The sequence below is a fragment of the Plecotus auritus genome (assembly GCF_963455305.1).
Source record: "Plecotus auritus genome assembly, chromosome: 2".
Lineage (NCBI taxonomy): Eukaryota > Metazoa > Chordata > Mammalia > Chiroptera > Vespertilionidae > Plecotus > Plecotus auritus.
Genome location: NC_137771.1, coordinates 20512866 through 20532426, shown reverse-complemented (window position 1 = coordinate 20532426; position 19561 = coordinate 20512866).

Sequence of the window (19561 nt, the reverse complement as noted above, 5' to 3'; positions counted from 1 at the left end):
CCTCACCAGGAGAGATGAAAACAGTTTCTAAAGAAATGGACCTGGAGGTGAATTTCTCCTGGTTGAAAGCTGGGCCAGGAATTCACTGAGGATGGGCACTTCCTCTCAAGGCCACAGCTCCATTCCCCACTGGGCCCGAGTCCTCCCCTCTCCTGCCTCCACCGCAGAACTTCCACGGAAAACCCCCAGACCCATGCACTTAGCCCGACGTCTGGGACGTACCGTCATGTACAAAAACCCCAGACCAGCAGGAGACAGTCATGCAGACACACATAGACAGTCGTGAATACAAACACATAAAATCCTACTCACAGTCATACCCAGACCTAGTCACCACACACACAAAATCTCTCTCTTTCACACACAGTCTCTTTCGCCCCCATAAAATCTCTCTCTCACACACAGACACACAGACACATAGACACACACACACACACACACACACACACACACACACACACCAGCACATGTACTGCAACTGCAACACACACTCACCTGTGCTCCCACAATCCCATACTCTCATCACTCTTGAGATGAGCCTAGTACCAAGCCTAGAGGTGCCCCCACCTTCCCCAGCACTAGCCTAGCCAGATGGCGGAGGTCACCAGGCCCCGTGAGAGCTCTCCATCACCAGCCAACTCGCCAGCTGACAGGCCTGTGCACTGAGGTCTGGCTCTGCCGGAGGGGGCAGGGGTGTGTTGATAAAGAGGTAATGAGGCTCACCACCACTCCCCACCCCAGACCCTCGTGGGCATGCCCCAGGGCCTCATTATTGGGCAGGAAGGAGCTTCTGAGCAGGGACACAGACAGAGACACTGGGGTTCACATGGAGACACCCACCCACACTGACACAAAAGGGCCCAGATTCAGGAAGGGACCCCCCTCTAGCACTCACAGGCACAGGCCCATTCTCCCAGGCATGAGCCGCTCACCAAAACCAGAGCCGACCTTTCAGAGAGCTTGGCCAGGCCCCTCCCCCACTCTCTGCCTCCACTATTGAAAGCAAACAGATCCCAGGAGCCCCAAAGCCAAAACATCTGCTGGTCAGCCTTCTCTCTGTTTGACTTTTATTCATTCACTCTTTGTTATTCATCATTCATTCATTCAACCAACAATAAGAACATTAAACAAATCATTACATTCAGTTCAACAACTTGGTTGCCCTCTTGCCATCCCGGCATCCTGGCCTGGGGCGCAGTAGCTGGGGAAGGAGAAAGGGGAGCCTGGGCTCTGAGGGAGGAGAGGGAGGGAGCGGAGGGTAGGTCCCCTTTCCCTACCTTTTCCTCAGTCTCTAAAGCCAAAGGCAAGGTGCTTCTTCTGCAGCAGGAGGGAAAGAGCCAAAGCCCAGAATAACAGATAATAATAGCAACCCTTACTCTGTGCTTAACATGAACTAACTCAGTTCATCCTCATAGCAGCTCTATGAGGCAGCTACTATTATTACCCTACTTGGGGGCACAGGGAGGTTAAGTAACTTGCCCAAGGTCACAGCTTGTCAGAACAACCCAAATGTTTAAAGAGCCTAGGGCAGGAATGCAAAAGGAACTCCTAGCCCTCCACCTCCATCCCCCACCGCAACCCCTCCCCCACCCCTTCCATTCTTCCATCCCTGGGCTCCAGGGGGCTGCGTGAGGGGCCTGTATGCAGGCCTGTGGATGCCCCAACACTTGAGTTCCTGCTTGGTCCACACCTGGCATATAGCCACCCTCGTACCACTCTTAGAGCTTCAGGACAAAGGACATGGGAAAGAGACCACCCAGGCCCTGGCAGCTGGCTCGGGGCTGTCTGGGCAGGGAATTCCAGGGCCTGGGTTGGGGTGTAGTCCAGAAAGGGGCTGGAGCTCCAGGTGGGCACAACCCTGAGCCTGTGGACCTTCAAATTCACCCCGTGCAGAAGAGAGCCAAAGTGGTGTCATCTAAAGTGGGGGGTCCGTGGCAGGTTCCTGGGTTGCCCAGGTCTGAGAGTATTAGAGGTCATAAGTGGCAGATCCAGGATATGACCCCAGGCACTCTGGCTGGAGTCAGCTTTTAACCAGACTAGGGGCTGCTGAGGGGGTCAGCTCTTAACCAGACTAGGGGCTGCTGAGGGGGTCAGCTCTTAACCAGACTAGGGGGTTGCTAGGTTTTACTTCCCCACCCCCACTCCCACCTCTGCCTTTAACACATCCCATCCGTGGCAATGCTCTTTCCCCAGCTCAGCAGGGTGCCAGGGGCTCTCCAGGGTGACCTGATTCTCAGTCTTGTCACCCCTCCTACCCATTCCCACTGACATACCACCCCTGCTGCACCCGGGATCAGGGGGAAGTGGAGGCTCCTTGGATTGAATAGGGACCACAACTGTCAACACATCCAGCTGCCTGCCTCTGTTTCCCTTCCCCCAGGGTTCCTGCTGGTTGGTCTCCAGAGGCTTTTTCACACAATTATCCAGGCTAGGAATTTTGATCTCTGGTGCCAGCCAGGCCCTTCTTATGCAAATATAGGCAAATGAGATGCAAACAGAGCAGTCCCAGATTAACAGAGAAATCCCCAGCAGCTGGAGGAGTCACCAGAGTCAGCTCACTGGAGCTTCCCGGAACCCTTCTCATCCAGCCTCTGTCTGCTGGGATCTGTCTAGTCCTTCCCTGTCCTTCCCACCACTCTCCTGCTCCCCACCCCGCCCCAGTGGAGCTATCTGTTCAGACATGAGGGCCTGGACAAGGGGGAACACCAAGGCCCAGGCCCTCCTCCAACCTTCTAGCTTGAGATTTCTGCCCTCAACCTCACTTTTAAGAGATCCAGACAAGGGTGGAGGTCCCGGGTGGGGGGATGAGTGGGGCTGGGAGAGAGGGAGGACTCTGTTTATCCATGTGGAAAGGGAATTCACACAAGCACGCATGTACTCACAGGCACAAGAATTGTGATGGGGAGAGTCTCCCCCAGGATGCACACACATATACACTCATTCAGACACAAGCCTCACACACACCACCGCACAAATCTGGAAAAGCCCAGCCCCCTTTTCCCTCCAATACATCATCAATTAAGCCACAGACGTCTACAGGCTGCAGTGGGAATTCAGGCTGTGTCCTCATTCTGGGGGCCTGAAGGGTGGAAGATACTGCTGGTCGAAGGACTCCTTTGGGTAAAGCTTACTCTTCTGAGTCTCAGCACAGGCATCACCTCCACCAGGAAGCCTTCCCTGACTCCCCCCAGGCTGGGTTAGGAGCTTCTGTAGTCTCAAGACATTCTGAGATCCCTCCCAAACCTCACCAACACACACACACACACACACACACACACACACACACACACACACACACACACATACACACACTCACACTGAATGCATTTCTAATGACTTTCCCCCTCCAAAATTGTAGAAAATTTAGAAGAAGTAGAAGATCCTGCCCAGGACATGACTCTGAGGAAGAAGGCTGGAGCCTGTGGAAGAAGCCTGGACATGGACAGTCCCACCTGGGGCAGGGGTTGAAGCTGGTGTCTATGCCCTCAGGTGCTGCCTGGGGGAGTCTGGCCCACTCAATCAGACCAGGCCCAACTTCTAAAGAGAAGAGAAGAGAATCTAAGCCCCTAGTTCAGTGGTCGGCAAACTCATTAGTCAACAGAGCCAAATATCAACAGTACAAAGATTGAAATTTCTTTTGAGAGCCAAATTTTTTAAACTTAAACTTTTTCTAACGCCACTTCTTCAAAATAGACTCGCCCAGGCCGTGGTATTTTGTGGAAGAGCCACACTCAAGGGGCCAAAGAGCCGCATGTTTGCCGACCACAGCCCTAGTTGATTCTGCAGAAGCCTGTTGCCTTGGCAACCCCTTCTCCGAGGCCTCCCTCCCGGCTGCCCCGTTTGGCTGCTGGTCCCTGTGCCAGTTCCTTAGGCTGGCCCCTTTGCGAGCCTCGGTCCTATCCTCCTGGGGGTGGGGTTGGGGGTGGAGCAGCTGGGCGGGCCTTGGGGGATCCAGCTGAGCACAATGGCCTGAGTGTGAGACCTGTGTGGGGCTAACTGTGCTGGAGGCTGCCTGCGTGTGTGTGTGTGTGTGTGTGTGTGTGTGTGTGTGTGTGTGTTACAGGGCCTGTGTCTGACGGCCTACACCAGGCTGTCTCTGTATACATCTCTGCCTGTGCCTGACGCTCAGCATCTCCATGGTTCACTTTCTGTGGATTCAGGTCCATAGGTGAGTGTGTATCTATGTCCTGAGGGAAGACCTAGCCTGTGGCCATTCTATGTCTGCCCCTGCTCATGCCCCCCCTCCCCCGCAGTGGGCTTTCCCCTAACCCTGCCCACTCCCACTTCCCGGAGCTGCAGGCTGGGAGGACAGGGAGTCCAGGGTGAGCCAGAGGTCAGCTTCTGGCTGGGCCAAGGTCAGCTTCTTCCACGGTCTGCAGCCAATGTCACATAAGCCCCAAATGTGCCTCTTTGTAGGAAATGGGGGAGGGGGGTGCACTCCTGAAACTGTGCAATCTAAATCTCTCAGTCTGTGCATGTGTATGCATTTGCTATAGTCGCTGTCAGAGGGGGCCTTCCCTCCCCACCCAACCTCCCCTCTCCCATTAATCACCAAATGCTGTCACATCTGACAATCACTGCTGCAGGTGGCCCCCCTCTGCTCCTCTGCCACTACTGCCCAGCCTTGGCCAGCCCCCTCTCTCACCCAGAAGATGCACCAGCCCCCTAGCTGCTCTCCCCTGGGTTCTGGGCTTCACTTCTTGCCTCAAGTCATCTCCTATGTCCCATCCCCTCTCCATTCTGTGGCCAGAGTGAGCTTTCTAAAACGTGACTTGGATCTTGTTACATCCCCTGCTTAGGACCACTGATGCTGAACTTTGTGCTCAGGGCCAGCACCAGCTCCTCAACCTAGCCTTTCTGTCTGCTCTGCTCCCGCCCTGGGTTTACCTGTTGCCCTTTCATCCAGCCACACAAGATACTAAGAGTTTCCAGAAGGGGTCAGAATCCCTCCTTCCTCTGTGCCTTTACACATACTGTGTTCCTAGCCCAGTGGTCGGCAAACTGCGGCTGCATGTGGCTCTCGAGCCGTGGTTTGCCGCTCTGTTGACTAATGCGTTTGCTGACCACTGGGATAGGGGCTTAATCACAAGGAACAACAACAGCCTGTAATTATTGGAATCGAGAGTCTAGGTCAGTGGTCGGCAGTCTAGGTCATGTGGCTCACGAGCCGCAGTTTGCTGACCACTGTCCTAGCCTATAACCAACCCTCCTTTAGGTAAAGCTTACTCATTCTGAGTCTAAGCCCAGGTATCATCTCCACCAGGAAGCCTTCCCTGACTGCCCCCAGGCTGGGTTAAGAGCCTCTATTCTCAAGACATCCTGGGATCCCTTCCAACCCCCACCAACACACACACACACACACACACACACACACACACACACACACACACTGAATGCATTTCTAATGACTTTACTCCCCAAAATTTGTAGAAAATTTAGAAGAAACAGAAAAGTATCATTTGAAAAAAAAAGATCACCCATAATCCCCTCAGATTAACTTTCAGTTTATTTCCTTCTAGACTTTCTTTAAGTGAATTGATTAAATATTTTCTTTATACAATTAAGGACATCCTATATGTATACTTTCGTTTCTTGCTTTCACTTATCAGTATACAGTGAGCATTTTCCCAAGTTATAAAAAATTCTTCAAGGACATGACTTCTAATGGTTGCATAATATTCTTATATATGGATATATCATAATTTATTTAACCAACCCTGTATTGCTGGACATTTATGTTGGCTGTGATTTTCCACAGTCATAAATAATGGCGATAAACATCCTTATGCATGGTTCTTTTTCCACATCTTTGGTTATTTCTTGGATTGAACTCCTAAAAGTAGATTAACAGAACCAAGGGGTCAATCTGTTTTCCAAAGCTCTTGACACCGTGGCCCTGTGGCCTTCCAGAAAAGTGATTTTAATTTACCCGTCCATCAGTGGAGCCGGAGAGAGCCCCAGATTTCAGCCCTTACCAACACTGGTGCTGCCTTTTACAAAAAACAACTGTTTTCAGTTTAGTAGACAAACCCACATCAGATTGTTGCTTTAATTGCATGTCTTTGATTACTGGTCAGGATAAACCTTTTGTATCTCCTCGTTGGTGTCATGTACAGATCACACTGAGCTGTAATTATATTTTTACATCCTGCCTCTCTCCCGACCTCAGCTCTGGAGGGCAGAGCCTGTTTGGGTCCAGTTCTCTGTATCGGGAGCAGTGACAGAGGACCTGTTCCCGGAGGACAGCGTGGATTGAATGGAAGACTCTGCTTTCAGCCTGAGCTTTGACCTTGGGCAGGCCTGGGGTCAAGCTGAGCTCTGACACCTGAGCTTGTGAAAATCACTTCACCTCTCTGGGCCTCAGTGTCCTCGATAGTAAGTGTGTTTGAGGATTAAACACAATGAAGAGTGGGGAGAGGTGTGTAAAGCGCTGTGAGCTGCTCACATGCAGGGAGCTGGCTTTGCTGAGGCAGGAAAGGATGAGCAGGAATGGCCGATCCCCTCCCAGAGACAAGATGGTACCCAGGTGCCTCCTGGTCTGGAGGTGGGCAGGGAGCTCAGAGTAAAGGGTATGGACAAGGTCTGTGCCAGTGGACAGGCCTGAGTTCAAGTTCAGCTGAGACAAGGGGGTTTGTGTCCTTGTGTAAGTCTGAGAAAGGAGCTGCTGGCTGTGTTTACATCTGCCAGAGTTTGTGTGTTGTGGGCGGTTACCTACGTCATTGTCTGGCATGGTTTCATCACCATCAGTGGTGCCCGCTGACCAGAGAGGGAGAGCGCCTTCGCTTGGTGGCACAGCAGCTCTTCCTGAGATTGGCCCTCTGCCACGGGAGCCTCTTGGAGACAAACCCTGGCGGGGGTGCCCTCTCCCATTCTGGCTCAGGACATGTTCCAAGACAGACACGCACAATTTCTCTGCACATTACCAGCCTAATGATATTGTCATTTGGAGTCTGGAAATGAGGAGAAATCGGCTTTTCTTGGTAATTAACGTGAGTGATGGGCCTTAAGATGGAGTGGCAGCCGCCTAAGTGAGAATCAAACTCCCAGGAAAGTCAGCCGGGTCACCCCGGTGCCTTTGGGAAGGTGTGTGTTCCATCCCTGGCCTCTGCTTGGTCTTCCCTAGATAGGCCAAGCCCACCGCCCTTCCCATCGGTCATTCCTTTAGGGAATACGCAGGCGTCCTCAAACTACGGCCCGCGGGCCACATGCGTCCCACCGAGGACATTTATCCGGCCCGCCGGGTGCTGCTGCCTGTCCTGCTTAGCAGCCGACTCGTCCCGGGCCCGCAGTGCGCATAGGAATTTGTTCATAGTTTTTTTTTAAACTATAGTCCGGCCCTCCAACTGTCTGAGGGACAGTGAACTGGCCCCCTGTTTAAAAAGTTTGAGGACCCCTGCTTTAGGGGCTGAGCCCTGATGGTCAGGAGGTTCCTCTTTGAGTCTGTCTATAGTCCTTCATGTTGCAGTTCAATTTGCTGTGCCATTGCCCTCATGAGAGCTGCCTTTACTTTTAGGGGATCCTGAGCTTAGTAGGGGTTTTGAAAAATCTCATTTTTTGAAAGAAGAGATGAAAATACCTGGGTTAGAGTGGGTTGAAGTGAAGTGCTGCAAGCGTTGTGAGGGTGTTCAGGAAAAACCCTGGAGGGTGGGGTAAGGCTTGGCTCCAATGGGCGGAGAGCTGCAGACCAACCCAGCTTCCTTTCCAAGTGAAGCATTCACCAGATTTATGACTCTTTCTCTGGGTCCCTGCCTCAGTTTCCCTCCCCCCCCATCCTCAGGGGAATCTGTTTTCATTCCATCCCTTTTTCTTCTCTCTTCGTCCACTTTCAGTGCTGGATGGGGAGACAGAGTCATCAGCTCCAGGCCCTGCCCACGAGTAGCTCTGTGCCCAGTGGGACAGGCGGACGCTGATACCAACAGCTCCTGTACGGAGTGAACAGTCCTCCAGAAGAAGGAGGTTACAAAGGGAGCCTGGAGGAGAGAAGAAGGGGTGCTTCCTGGGGAACTGGGAGGCAGAGGAGGGGCCTGGAAGTTTTGCATTTGGTAACAAGAAAGGGGTGTTAGGAGAGCAGTCTAGGCAGAGGAAACAGCATGGTCAAAGGCTAAGCGGAAAGGCAGAGCCTGGCGATGAGGCCAGATGGTCAGACAGAGAATGCTGAGGCAGGGAGTCCAAAGTACTGGGAGCCATCGAGAGTTTAAGCAAAGGAGGAAGATAGTTGGGTTTGTTCTTTAGGGTGATCGCTTGGGGAAAATATGGACAGGGGATGGGGCCAGGTCTGGCAGCTACTGTTATGGTCTCTGTGTCCTGAACAGGGCAGTGGGTTCCAGAGGTGTTTGGAGGGGAGACCAGATGGGACCCCAGGGCAGCCCTAGGTGGGATAGGTGGTTGCTGGTGATCCAAGGCCAGGAGCCCAGGATGAGTTTCGGCCTAGTCTCTTCCACTCACCCTGAGTGCCCAGCGCTCCTGAGGCCTCCAGGAGAATGTTTAAATTCCCTAGAATGACAATCCCAGTCTGGCCCTACCTACCTCTGCTGCCTCAGCTCCTCCCACCATCCTGTGCTCTGGCCCAACTGATTTCTCCATTAGTAGTGAGCTCACTTGACCCATTCCAGCATCCAAGCTTTTGTTCGCATTCATTACTGTCCCCCTACGTCTTCCCTCCTCCCTGCCTCCCCAAATCTCTGTACCTTCTCAGTGAAGCCAGCCCTATCTGCCTTAGCTCCTCCTTGTCCCCTCAACCCACCTTCCCTCCCTTTCTCCTCTACCCTTCCCTTAGCAAAGGCCTGGGCAGACCATGCCATCAGCATAAACAGTGGCTTAAAGATCCTTAAAGGAGAACTGCAGGCTTTGGCCCAGGTCAGGCTGGAAGCGGCTCCCGTCCTTCAGGAGCTCTGATGGGGCCAGGCCTGGTGGACAAGCCCCGTCTGCAGCTATCTCACTTTGGCTAAAGAAGCTGTAGTTATTGCTCCAAATTAGGCACCAATTTGCCCATGTAATTGTTTGCTAATTGACCTGAAATCCTAATGTAGTTAGTTGGGCCCCTTATCAGAGAGCCTGTGGAGCCAGAGGTGGTAGGGGGCCCGCTGAGCAGGGGTCGTAGAGGCTCGGGAGATGTGTCAGAGAGAGGAGGCGCTGAGCTGTGGTCAGGGCTGAAACCAGGTATGATAGAAATGGCAGGCTCGCACCGCCGAAGGCCAGCCCTCGCCTTCTATTGTAGAGAAGGGGAAACTGAAGACAGGGAGAGGGAGGAGGCTCCTGGGAGCTGGTGCCAGAGCTGGGCCAGATATCCAAGTCACTTGTCTACAGAGATCACAGCTGTGGTCTGGCTGTGGGTCAGGATGGCATGGCCCATGGCTGTCTGTCCTCTGTTTCCAAATATAAGAGCCCCTTTGCGGGGAGGCAGGCGAAGTGGGGCAGCCGTGGGGACCAGCCCACCTTTGAGCAGGAAGTACAGTGGGTAGAGGGCCTAGGTGGGTGTCAAAGGGATTACGTTGGAGGTGCAATGGGGCAGACAAGAGGCTCTGAGCCTCTCCCTGGGGAATGACTTGGGTGTTAAGAGGGAAGATGGGGGACTAAAAGCCCAGCTTTTCTCCCTCCTCATCCACAGGCAGATAGATACCCACAAGCCCGCCCCAGGCTTTATGCCTCTCTGTCTCTCTGGAAAGGGTCTGGCAAAGGTGCTAGAGCCGGCTCATCCCAGCCTATGAGAGCTGACGGTTAAACGTTTAGGAATTTTACCAGCTAGTTAAACTACTTCACCTGGGCAGTTTAAATGGGCCATTGTGGGAGGATTTACACCCTGGAAATTGGCAAATGCCACAAATAAGGCTACTGCTCCCCACGCCCCACTAAAGCCAGTTGTTGAGCAGTTCTCGGCACACCCAGGGACCATCTGAACTGTGATGAAAATTGTTAGGGCTGGAAAGTCCTGTTTAGATGTTGCCTCTCCAAATCCTAACAAGAGGGGGAAACTGAGGCTCAGAGGCCACCTAGGAAGTCTGTGGCCCTCCAGACTCTCAGTCCAGGCTCCCCACTCCCCAGGACTGAGAACAGCAGAGGGGGGTCACAGAGAGACTTGAGGATTCCGCCTCAAGCTAGAGGAAGGAAGCACTAAAGGTGGACGGGCTGGCCCTGATGACCAGGATGGGGGCAGAGGGACCCCTGGGGACCAGAGGAAGTCAGGGAGAAAGGGCTCCTGTCAGCCACCTCGCCTGTTTCCCTGGCCCTCTCTCAGGCGGCAGAGTAGTTTGGCAAGCGAGGAGAGGCGGTAGGCCCAGGCAGGATCGGGAGGAGAGGCAGCTAACCAGGGCCATTCTGGGGATCCTGTTTGAGTCCCGTGGTCCTCACCCCCTACTCTCCATCTGCTGCCTCAGTTCCCAGGGTTCCATTCTCTCTGATCCCTATCTTTATCCAGATCTCTCCTGTTTTCTGGTCACCATCCCTGGATGTCCTGAAGGCACCTCCATGCAGCATTTCCAAAATAGAAATCATTGACTTCCCACAGCCTTTCCCCATCTGAGTAAATGGCACGCTCCCCCTCAGGGCCTTTGCACCTGCAGTTTCCCTGTTTGGACAGCTCTTCCTCTAAGCATTCCTCACCCCCTTTAGGTCTCTGCTGAGATGTCACCTGCTCAGAGACATCGTCCCTGACCCCCTTACCTAACATCGCCCCCTGATCCCCTCACTCCTGGCCCCTTACCCGACACCATTTTCCTTCTTTGTACTCAGTCATACTAACATTTCATACATTTATGTATGTGTGTGCCTTCCCTCCTCCACTAGAAGCAGCTATGTGGTCAGGTTCTAGGAGTTCCTGGGGGCCCCAGATTAGTAAATATTTGTTGAATGAATGAATGAATGAATGAGCCTGTAACCAGTCCCCTTCTCCAGTCCTGACTCCTCAAATCCACCTTCTAGTTGCTCTAGTTGTCTCTTTCCTTAAACAAACTTGACCATGATGTTTTTCCTGTCCAAAACCCTTATCTCTGTTGCTTTCTGAATAAAATCTACCTCTGGTTTAGCTTACAAGGTTCTCAGTGATGTATTTCCAGCCTAACCTCTGGCTTCACATGTCCTCCCTCAAATATCACCACACACACACACACACACACACACACACACACACACGAGCACAAGATCACGCACAGAGCCTGAATATACTGTTTCTACCTCTGTATGTTCCCATAAGGAGGCAGCTCCTGGCTCTTGCCCGCCTCTGGCTGTGGGATGGCACATTATGGGAATGACTGGGAACAACTGGATTTGGGGGCTTTCCCCTCCCACCCACTACTCCAGAGCTTCTGGGACATAGGATGCAGGGTGACCTCTTCCAGGTCCCCAGGGCCCAGTGGGGGCCTGACAGCATAGAAGGGACTTCGAGTGACTCAGGCTGCCCCTTCTCACTGAGACTTCTGAGCCTCAGCCCACTTCACACCAAAGGGTCCAAAACTCAGGGAGGGGTGAGGGTGTTCAAGTGAGTGTGAGATGTGCACATGAACTTGCCTCCATCTCTGGATTAGTGTGTGTGTGTGTGTGTGTGTGTGTGTGTGCGCATTCCTGGGTATGCACCAGTAGGCTTACCCCCCGAGCCCGGGGTCAGGAGCCTGTCCCCGACTCCTGTGTGTGTTACATGTGTTTGGGAATGTGCCCCGGTGTGTCTGAGTTAGGGACCATGTGTATATGTGCAAATTAGGAGTCGGCACTGCCTGGGGACCAGGCGGTCCTTCCTGTGCTCTAACTTGAGCCTCCTGTGCAGCCACATAGACACCCAAGCACACAAACCCACCAACCCACTTGCACACCCACGCAGGTTCCCAGCCCCACAAACACGGACTCATTTCTACAAAAACATGCCCATGCAGATTCACAGATGCCAACGCCCGTCCACATGTATGCACAGACACAGGGACACACCCTCACATCCCTGAGCACGTCCACTCGGTGACACAGACAGCGAGCAACCAAACACATGGACACTTGCAGACACAAGCAAATCTGTAATCCCTTCAGCTGCTTTGCAGCCCCCACTCCTTGTGGTCCATGGGCCCCAGCACCCTCACCCACCACAACTAGCTCAGGGGACTCACCAGGTCCTAGAGAAATACATTTCAGGGCAGACCTGGGCAGGACGCAGGGCGCGTGCAGCCTCAGAGGTCCGGCCCTTTGTGAGATGGGAGCCGTGAGCAGCACTGCAGGAGAAGGGGGCCCTGTGCTTCCTGCTATGCCCGGGTGGCCAGGAGTCTCTTGCTCTCCAGGTCAAGGCAGGGGCAGAGCTGACCAACCTGGTTGGGAGTGGAGATCATGGCCAAGGTCTCAGCCTGGGGAAGGGGCGGGGCTGCCTGGAAAACAGTTCAAAAAGTCCCCAAAGACAAGAATCACAACGTCACATGTACATACTCAGCACGCTAATCCACACCCCTTGTCTAAGCCATATATATATGACACCCAGGCTCACAACTACCCACAGACACACACCCAGTGGTATCACACACCCCCCAAACTTGAAGGCTGCCCACATCCCCAAGCACACACAGGGGTACACACCAGAGGCTGGCACAGATACATACCAAACACTGACGCACAGTCAGGCACACACAGGCCTGCAAATGCCATCTACCCTGACTCACACCCCTGCCCAGAGGCACAGACACACACAGGCCTGAAAACACTTTCTCCCCCACACACATGCACACACGCACACACACACACGCACGCACACACACACATCACATTCAGGCTCAAGTGCACGCTGAACACAAAGAAACACCGCATACTCTGGTTGTACACAGACTCCAACAACAGGCAAATACATGCAAAAGGCACACACCCTGCAAACAAACACACACGCACACTCAGAGCAGAGATCCCCAGAGCCAGACCCAGGCTTCTGTGCAAGGCCTAGGCAGATACACACAGAACCTGCACACAGACACACCACAGACTTCCCACACACACTGACGCACACAGCCACCCACACCTGTACCCGAGCTCAGCCCCACTCACTCCCACTCTGACACACAGAACACTGGCTTGGCGATGCACCCCGGGGCCTCTCCCTTCCAACCACAACATTCAGGAGCCTTCCCACCCCTGTCCCATCCACAGGCCTCGCCCCCAAGCCTGGGACCCCTCAGAGGTCAGAGTTGTGCCAGGGTTGGCGGTGAGATAGAGGCATGATTGCTTTACTGCCAACGTGAGGTCGAGTGTGTTCAGGGAAGAGGGATGACCTCCTGAGGTATGTCAGCGTGCAGGGGTGTGACTGAGGAGTGTGGCTGTGCCTGCCAGGGAGGCTGTGACTGAGTGGGTGTCAGTGATCCTAGTGTGAGGTCCTTCCCAACACCCTCAGCAGTTCTGGTTGCCTCCCCCCAAATCTGGGTGTCTAGCCCCAGCCTCTCCTTGTAGGAGCCAGGCCCTGGGAGTCAGATCCCTTAAGTCTCTCTCCCTGAGGGAGCTGGTTTCCTCTGGAATGAGTTGTTTTCCAGGGTTGGCATTTGGTCTGTCCTCTGGGGGTGGCAAGGAGGACGGGGATGAGCCAGGACGCAGGCAGGGTGCCACTGAATGAGGGGGGCACGGGTTCTGGCTCTGCCACAGTTTTCTCATCTGTGAAATGGGCAAGGGTGACCGGATTACTTTAAGTGGTTGTTCCGAGGGCTAATTGTGACAATAAGTTAAAAGCAGCTGGCACAGTGTCAGACTCACAGAGAGGCTCAGGAGGATGAGCCGGTCCCTCTAGACCTCTAGGTCACCCCTGCCTGCTATGTCCATTGTGTCCTGCTTGGCACAGCCCAGCCCAGCAGGATCCAGGTGGCACAGAGCCCAGGGGAGAGAACCCCGGGGCATCCCAAATAGTGGGAACACACTGGGCCCCCACTGCCAGGGTGCCCAGCCTGCCAAGTGTCCCAGGCCCTCTCCACCAGGCAGGAAGCTGAGATGACAAAGATTATTCCCCCTCCACCAGGCAGGGAGCTGGGAGCAGCTCGTCTCAGGCACCCCCTGCATGTCCACCAGCCTGGGGGTGTGGATACGGGGTATGGTGCTGTCATTTCTGGGTGTCTCGAGTGGTGGCCAGGGCTCCTGGCCCTTCAAGCCTGCAGCAGCGGGGTGCGGGTTAGATCTCAGGGAGAATTTACCAACGGGAATGCCTGGCTGCCTCCTGTCAACATGGAGGGGCTGTGTCTGACCTCAGGCAGAAGCAGGAGGTGACAGGACTGATAGATAAGCCAGACAGGTTGGCAGTGTGATAGAGGCCCAGCCCCTCACCAGCATAATTGCTTTACTGCTGGGTGAGGGGGCTGGGCCTCTATCTCACTGGACCAGAAAAATGGAGGGTGCAAAACAATAAAAAAAGAAAAGAAAAGAAAAATGGAGGTGGTTGTGTCCTGGGGTTGAATGTGTATGTGGTTATTTATATTCCTGTGTATCCCAGCGAAGTGTACACGTCTGTGGGCCGGCGACTGTGTAAGTGTGTAGATATGGGTTTGTACATGCATCTGTGTAAGTGCGTATTTACACAGACAAGGAAGGCAGGAAAGGAAGAGGGTTTCCAAACAGGAGAGGGGGTGCTGCAGAGAAGTGGGTCCAGATTTTTGTCTATGCAGGATGCGTGTGCGCGTGCACACACACACACACACACACACACACGCACACGCACACACACTGTCCAGGTCACACCGTGGCTCCTGCTGCTGCCTTTGCTGCATGATCTCAGCAGATAACTTGCTGGTGTGTCTCTCTCCTGGGGCGGGAGGGGGGGAGGGGGGAGGGGGGAAGGGTGTGACAAGGGAACACTGGGAAGGCCTGAAGGTCAGGGACCCATTCTGAGTCATCTCCGTGACCCGAGAATCTGGAACAGCCTGCAGCCCTGAGTAAGCCTGAAAGGGCCCACATTCATGCAGGTGACACCTCCCTGGGTCTGGCACTGGGAGAAACACTGAGTCTTTGTCATCTCATGTGACTCAGTCAGCTCTGCTAGGTTAGGATCTTTACTTCCATTTTACAGATGGGAAAACCAAGGCTTTGAGAGCAAACGTGACCTGTCCAAGGTCATACAACCAGTGAGGGACACAGGCCGAAGTCTGGGTCTGTGTGATTACAGGGCCTGAACTCTTTTTTTTAAAAAAAATATATTTTATTGATTTTTTACAGAGAGGAAGGGAGAGGGATAGAGAGTTAGAAACATCGATGAGAGAGAAACATTGATCAGCTGCCTCCTGCACACCCCTTGCTGGGGATGTGCCCGCAACCAGGGTACATGCCTTTGACCGGAATCGACCCTTGAGTCCGCAGGCCGATGCTCTATCCACTGAGCCAAACTGGTCAGGTGGGGCCTGAACTCTTGCTGCATCATCACAGGAGAAACTGTGAAACACTGCTTTACTGGACAGACGTCCACCAGGGATCACACACTGGGAGCCCCGGGAGCGCAGGGCCATTGTTTGCCTTTCACCATGCTTGCAGCCAACAGATACTTATTAGTACCTGCCACGTACCTGGCATAGTGCTCTGTGCCAGAGGAGCTGACTGCGAATGGATGGACAAGGTCCCTGCCTTTACAGAGCTCAGTCCAGTGGGGGAAACAGATGGCATAGGTAAATAGATAACACATTTTTAGAGCAGTGAGTGTTAGAAGAAACTACCAAGCCATGGGAGGGAGCAACTGGGTGCTCTAGAAATTTAATCAGGGGAGACATCCTAGAGGAGGTGATGTTGGAACTGAGATCTTCCTGATGAGGGGTCAGCCGTGGGAAATGCTGGGAGAAGAAGGGCTTGGAGTTTTCCAAGAACAGTAAGGAAACCTGTGCTACTCAAGCCTAGTGTGGGGTGGGGTGAGGGTGGGGAGGGCGATAACTCTAGAGAGGCTGGTAAGGGTAGTGGGGGGCCATTGAAGGGCTTCAGAAATGGTGCTGATTTACATGTTAAAAAGATAGCTCAGTGGGCTCCAGGAGAATGGATTGGGGTGGTGAGGAAGAAGTGGGAGCCCAGAGATTAAATAAGGGAGAGTTTAGGAACCAGATAATGGTGGCTGGGACTCTGGTGTTGGCGGTGGGGACGTGGAGAGTGAATAGATGTGGGATGCTTGGGGAGATAGAAGCGCGGGATTTGCTCATGGCCTGGATCCCAGTGCCTAGAACAATAGTAAACACCCAATATTTTTTTTTAAATGAATGACTAAAGACACCTTTTCAGTGCCAGGCTCTTGTGCCCACCCTCCGGTACAAGACCATGTATATTAAGATCACTCCGGACCTTAAAGGTCTTTTCCATCCTTTGCCCTAGGGACCAGGGGCCAGAGAATGCAGGTACTGACCTTCTGGGAAGATCTGGGTAGGCAGCAAGTAAGCCTCCCTTCTCTCCCTAATCTACATCACCAAGGAAGTGACAGACACCCAGCCTGGGTTGCCCCCGGCTTCCCGGCATCTGCAGCAGGAAGGATGGAAGCTAGACATGTAGGACTTCCCCAGGCACAGAAGGACAGTCCACCTTTTCCAGAATGCCCCTCCCGCATCCGTGACATCAGAGCAGTGAGGGTTTGTCATGTGAGCTCTGGGACAGACCCTGGTAGAAGACCATTACACAAATTTGCGTGTCTTTGGGGACATGCTGGGAGCTCCTGAGAGGTGCCTGGGGTGGGAGTGGGGGGCTGGAAAGGAGATCTTTGAACACAGAATTCTGGGTGGGTGGGTGCCTGGCTGAGTGGCAATGGAGGGCAGGAACTGAGGGAGGGGCGCTCCTAGGTCCCACCAGCTAGAAGGAAACCTCAGGCTCTGGGCAGAATAAATCACCAGGCAGGGAAGAACATTTTCTCATCTGTTTAAAGGGCAATGAAGCATAGCGGTGGCTGGCCCAGTGGGAGGCAGAGCTGAGGTCAGGCGGGTAAGGCTGGGGTTGCTCCCCTCTTTGACCTCCCATCCTCCCCTGAGCTGTCCCACTGACATCTGTGCTGCCTCCAGACTGGGCCCCTGGTGGCTGCTACTGCTAACCAAAACACGAAGTAATTGGTAATAAAAAATAATTTCAGCCCTGGTTGGTGTGGCTCAGTCAATGGGAGCATCGTCCCATACACCGAAGGGTCGTGGGTTTGATTCCCGAACAGGGCACATACCTAGGTTGTGGGTTGGATTTTTGGCCCCTGTCAGGGTGCGTGCAGGAGGCAACCAATTGATGTTTCTCTCTGTCTCTTTCTCCCTTCCCTGCTCTCTAAAAATCAATGAAAGAAATGTCCTTGGATGAGGATTTAATAATCTTCTATAATAATAAAAGCATAGTATGCAAATCGACCAAACGACTGAACAGCAGAACAACCGTCCTGTCCGGACGACCTTCTGGATGACCACACTATGACATGCACTGGCGCCAGGCCAGCCAGGCAAGTGCGATGTGATTGATGGGTGGGGGAGGGGCCCGCCATCCCCCCAGGATCACCCCGCAGAGGGAGGCCCTCTGCAGGATGATCAATGGGGGAGGGGGGCTCCACAATTAATCGCCCCAAAGAGGGAGGCCCAGGCCAGCCAAGTGATCGCACCCCATGCCTGTTGCCCGCAGAGGGAGGTGACATGGTGGCGGCGGATCGGGGGGGGGGGGGTGGGGGGGGTGGGGAGCAGTGCTGCACAGATGGTAAGCAGTGGCAGCGGCAGGGCCAGTTGCCGGCAGCTGGGGAAAGGAAATCCCTGATAGGCCCTGGTCACTGGCCAGGCCTAGAGACCCTACCCGAGGGGTCCCAGATTGCGAGAGGGCGCAGGCCGGGCTGAGGGAACCCCCCTCCCATGCATGAATTTCGTGCACTGGGCCTCTAGTAATAATAATAATTTTAAAAGACCTCTTTCAGAAGTGTAACTGTTGCTAATCTATATCTTTTACCTTACTGAAGCCATCAGTTAAACCCAGGTGAGATCATTTATGCCATTTCACAGATAAGGAAACAGGCTCAGGAAGCTAAAGGGACTTACTCAAGATCACCTGGCATGGCAGTGTGAGAGCACAGGAGACAGCCTGACTTCTACTTGCCTGTGGGATTAGACCCCTCCCACCCACCAGAGGTTCCAGAGGGCGTCCCAATGGGGGGAAAGGCTGGGGTCATTGTCCTTTGCCCAGTCTGTGCGGGAAGGGGCAGGTGGAGGGATGTCCCTTCACTCTGCCCGAGCCCTTTGTGCTCAGCTCTGGCTGGTGCCATTTCCCGTGCCTAGTCTCTGCTCCAGGCTCCCTGGAGGCCCCTCCTGGGGCTAAGACTTGCTCTTTTCACCCCTGTCTGGGCTGTTGGAAAAGTAATTTTTCTTCAACCAGCTGGATTTGAATATGGAAACAATTTGTAATTACTCTGAGTCCTCCTGGGTGGCATCATCACCAGAGTGAGTCTGGAAGGGCAGGGGCTCCTGGGAAAGGAGGTGGGGAAGCCCTGATGTGGGGATGCACTGTTGGGAGGGGTTCCAGAGGTTTGCCCTAATCTAGCCTGCTTCTGCACAACCCCTAGACAGTGGTTCTCAACCTTCCTAATGCCGCGACCCTTTAATACGGTTCCTCATGTTGTGGTGACCCCAACCATAAAATTATTTTCGTTGCTACTTCATAACTGTAATTTTGCTACTGTTAATGAATCATAATGTAAATATCTGTGTTTTCCGATGGTCTTAGGCTCTACAGCAGTGACCCACAGGTTGAGAACTGCTAGCAGGGTCACCTAAGACCATCTGAAAACACAGATATTTACATTACGATTCATTAACAGTAGCAAAATTACAGTTATGAAGTAGCAACGAAAATAATTTTATGGTTGGGGGTCACCACAACATGAGGAGCTGTATTAAAGGGTCGCGGCATTAGGAAGGTTGAGAACCACTGCCCTAGGAGGTCCTGCTCTCTCCACCCAGTTCCCATAGCCCTCCTGCCTTGCTGATCTCCTCACTCTGCCACTGTGAGCCCCTGGTAGGTGGTGCTATCTCTGTCAGTCCTTCCCTCTGTCTGACCACCTGTCTTTCCTAGGGCATACTTTTTTTTTGTGGCTGAAAGAATGGGGTCAAGAAATCAAAGGACTAGCAAGGAACAGAGAAACAGACAAAATGCTGCTATCTCTCTGGACCCAGCCCCTCCTATTACCTCGAACCCAGCTGGATTCTGGGGGGAAGGGGAGGGCCTCAGGGATCCAGCTGCATCACATCTGCAAGAGACCTGCTGAGTTTCTCTGGGCTCCCGGTCTCTAGTATGCTGTCATGAATATTCATAAAGAGGGAGGCAGCTCCCGAGGAGTGGAAGGGGCTAGAGCTCTGTAGGATAGGGTTCTGGAGGCTTCAGAGGGCCTGCTCCTACATCCTTGTGGGCACCCCATGTCTCAATCATTCTCCCCACCTTTGCCCACCACATTAAGGCCTCAATCCCAGCAACCGCATTGCCCCTCACAATGCCCAAGCAAGGAGGCCTGGCATCTTCCCTGCCCTTGGGGTGGCTCTCAACACACCAAGCAGATAGCAAGCTGCCTGGCTTGGCTTTCACCATAGGGGGTGAGCCTCGAAACCCAGAGACCTGGGGTGTGTCTGAGGGGTCCAGAAGAACCCAGGTGCCCTGCCTGCCA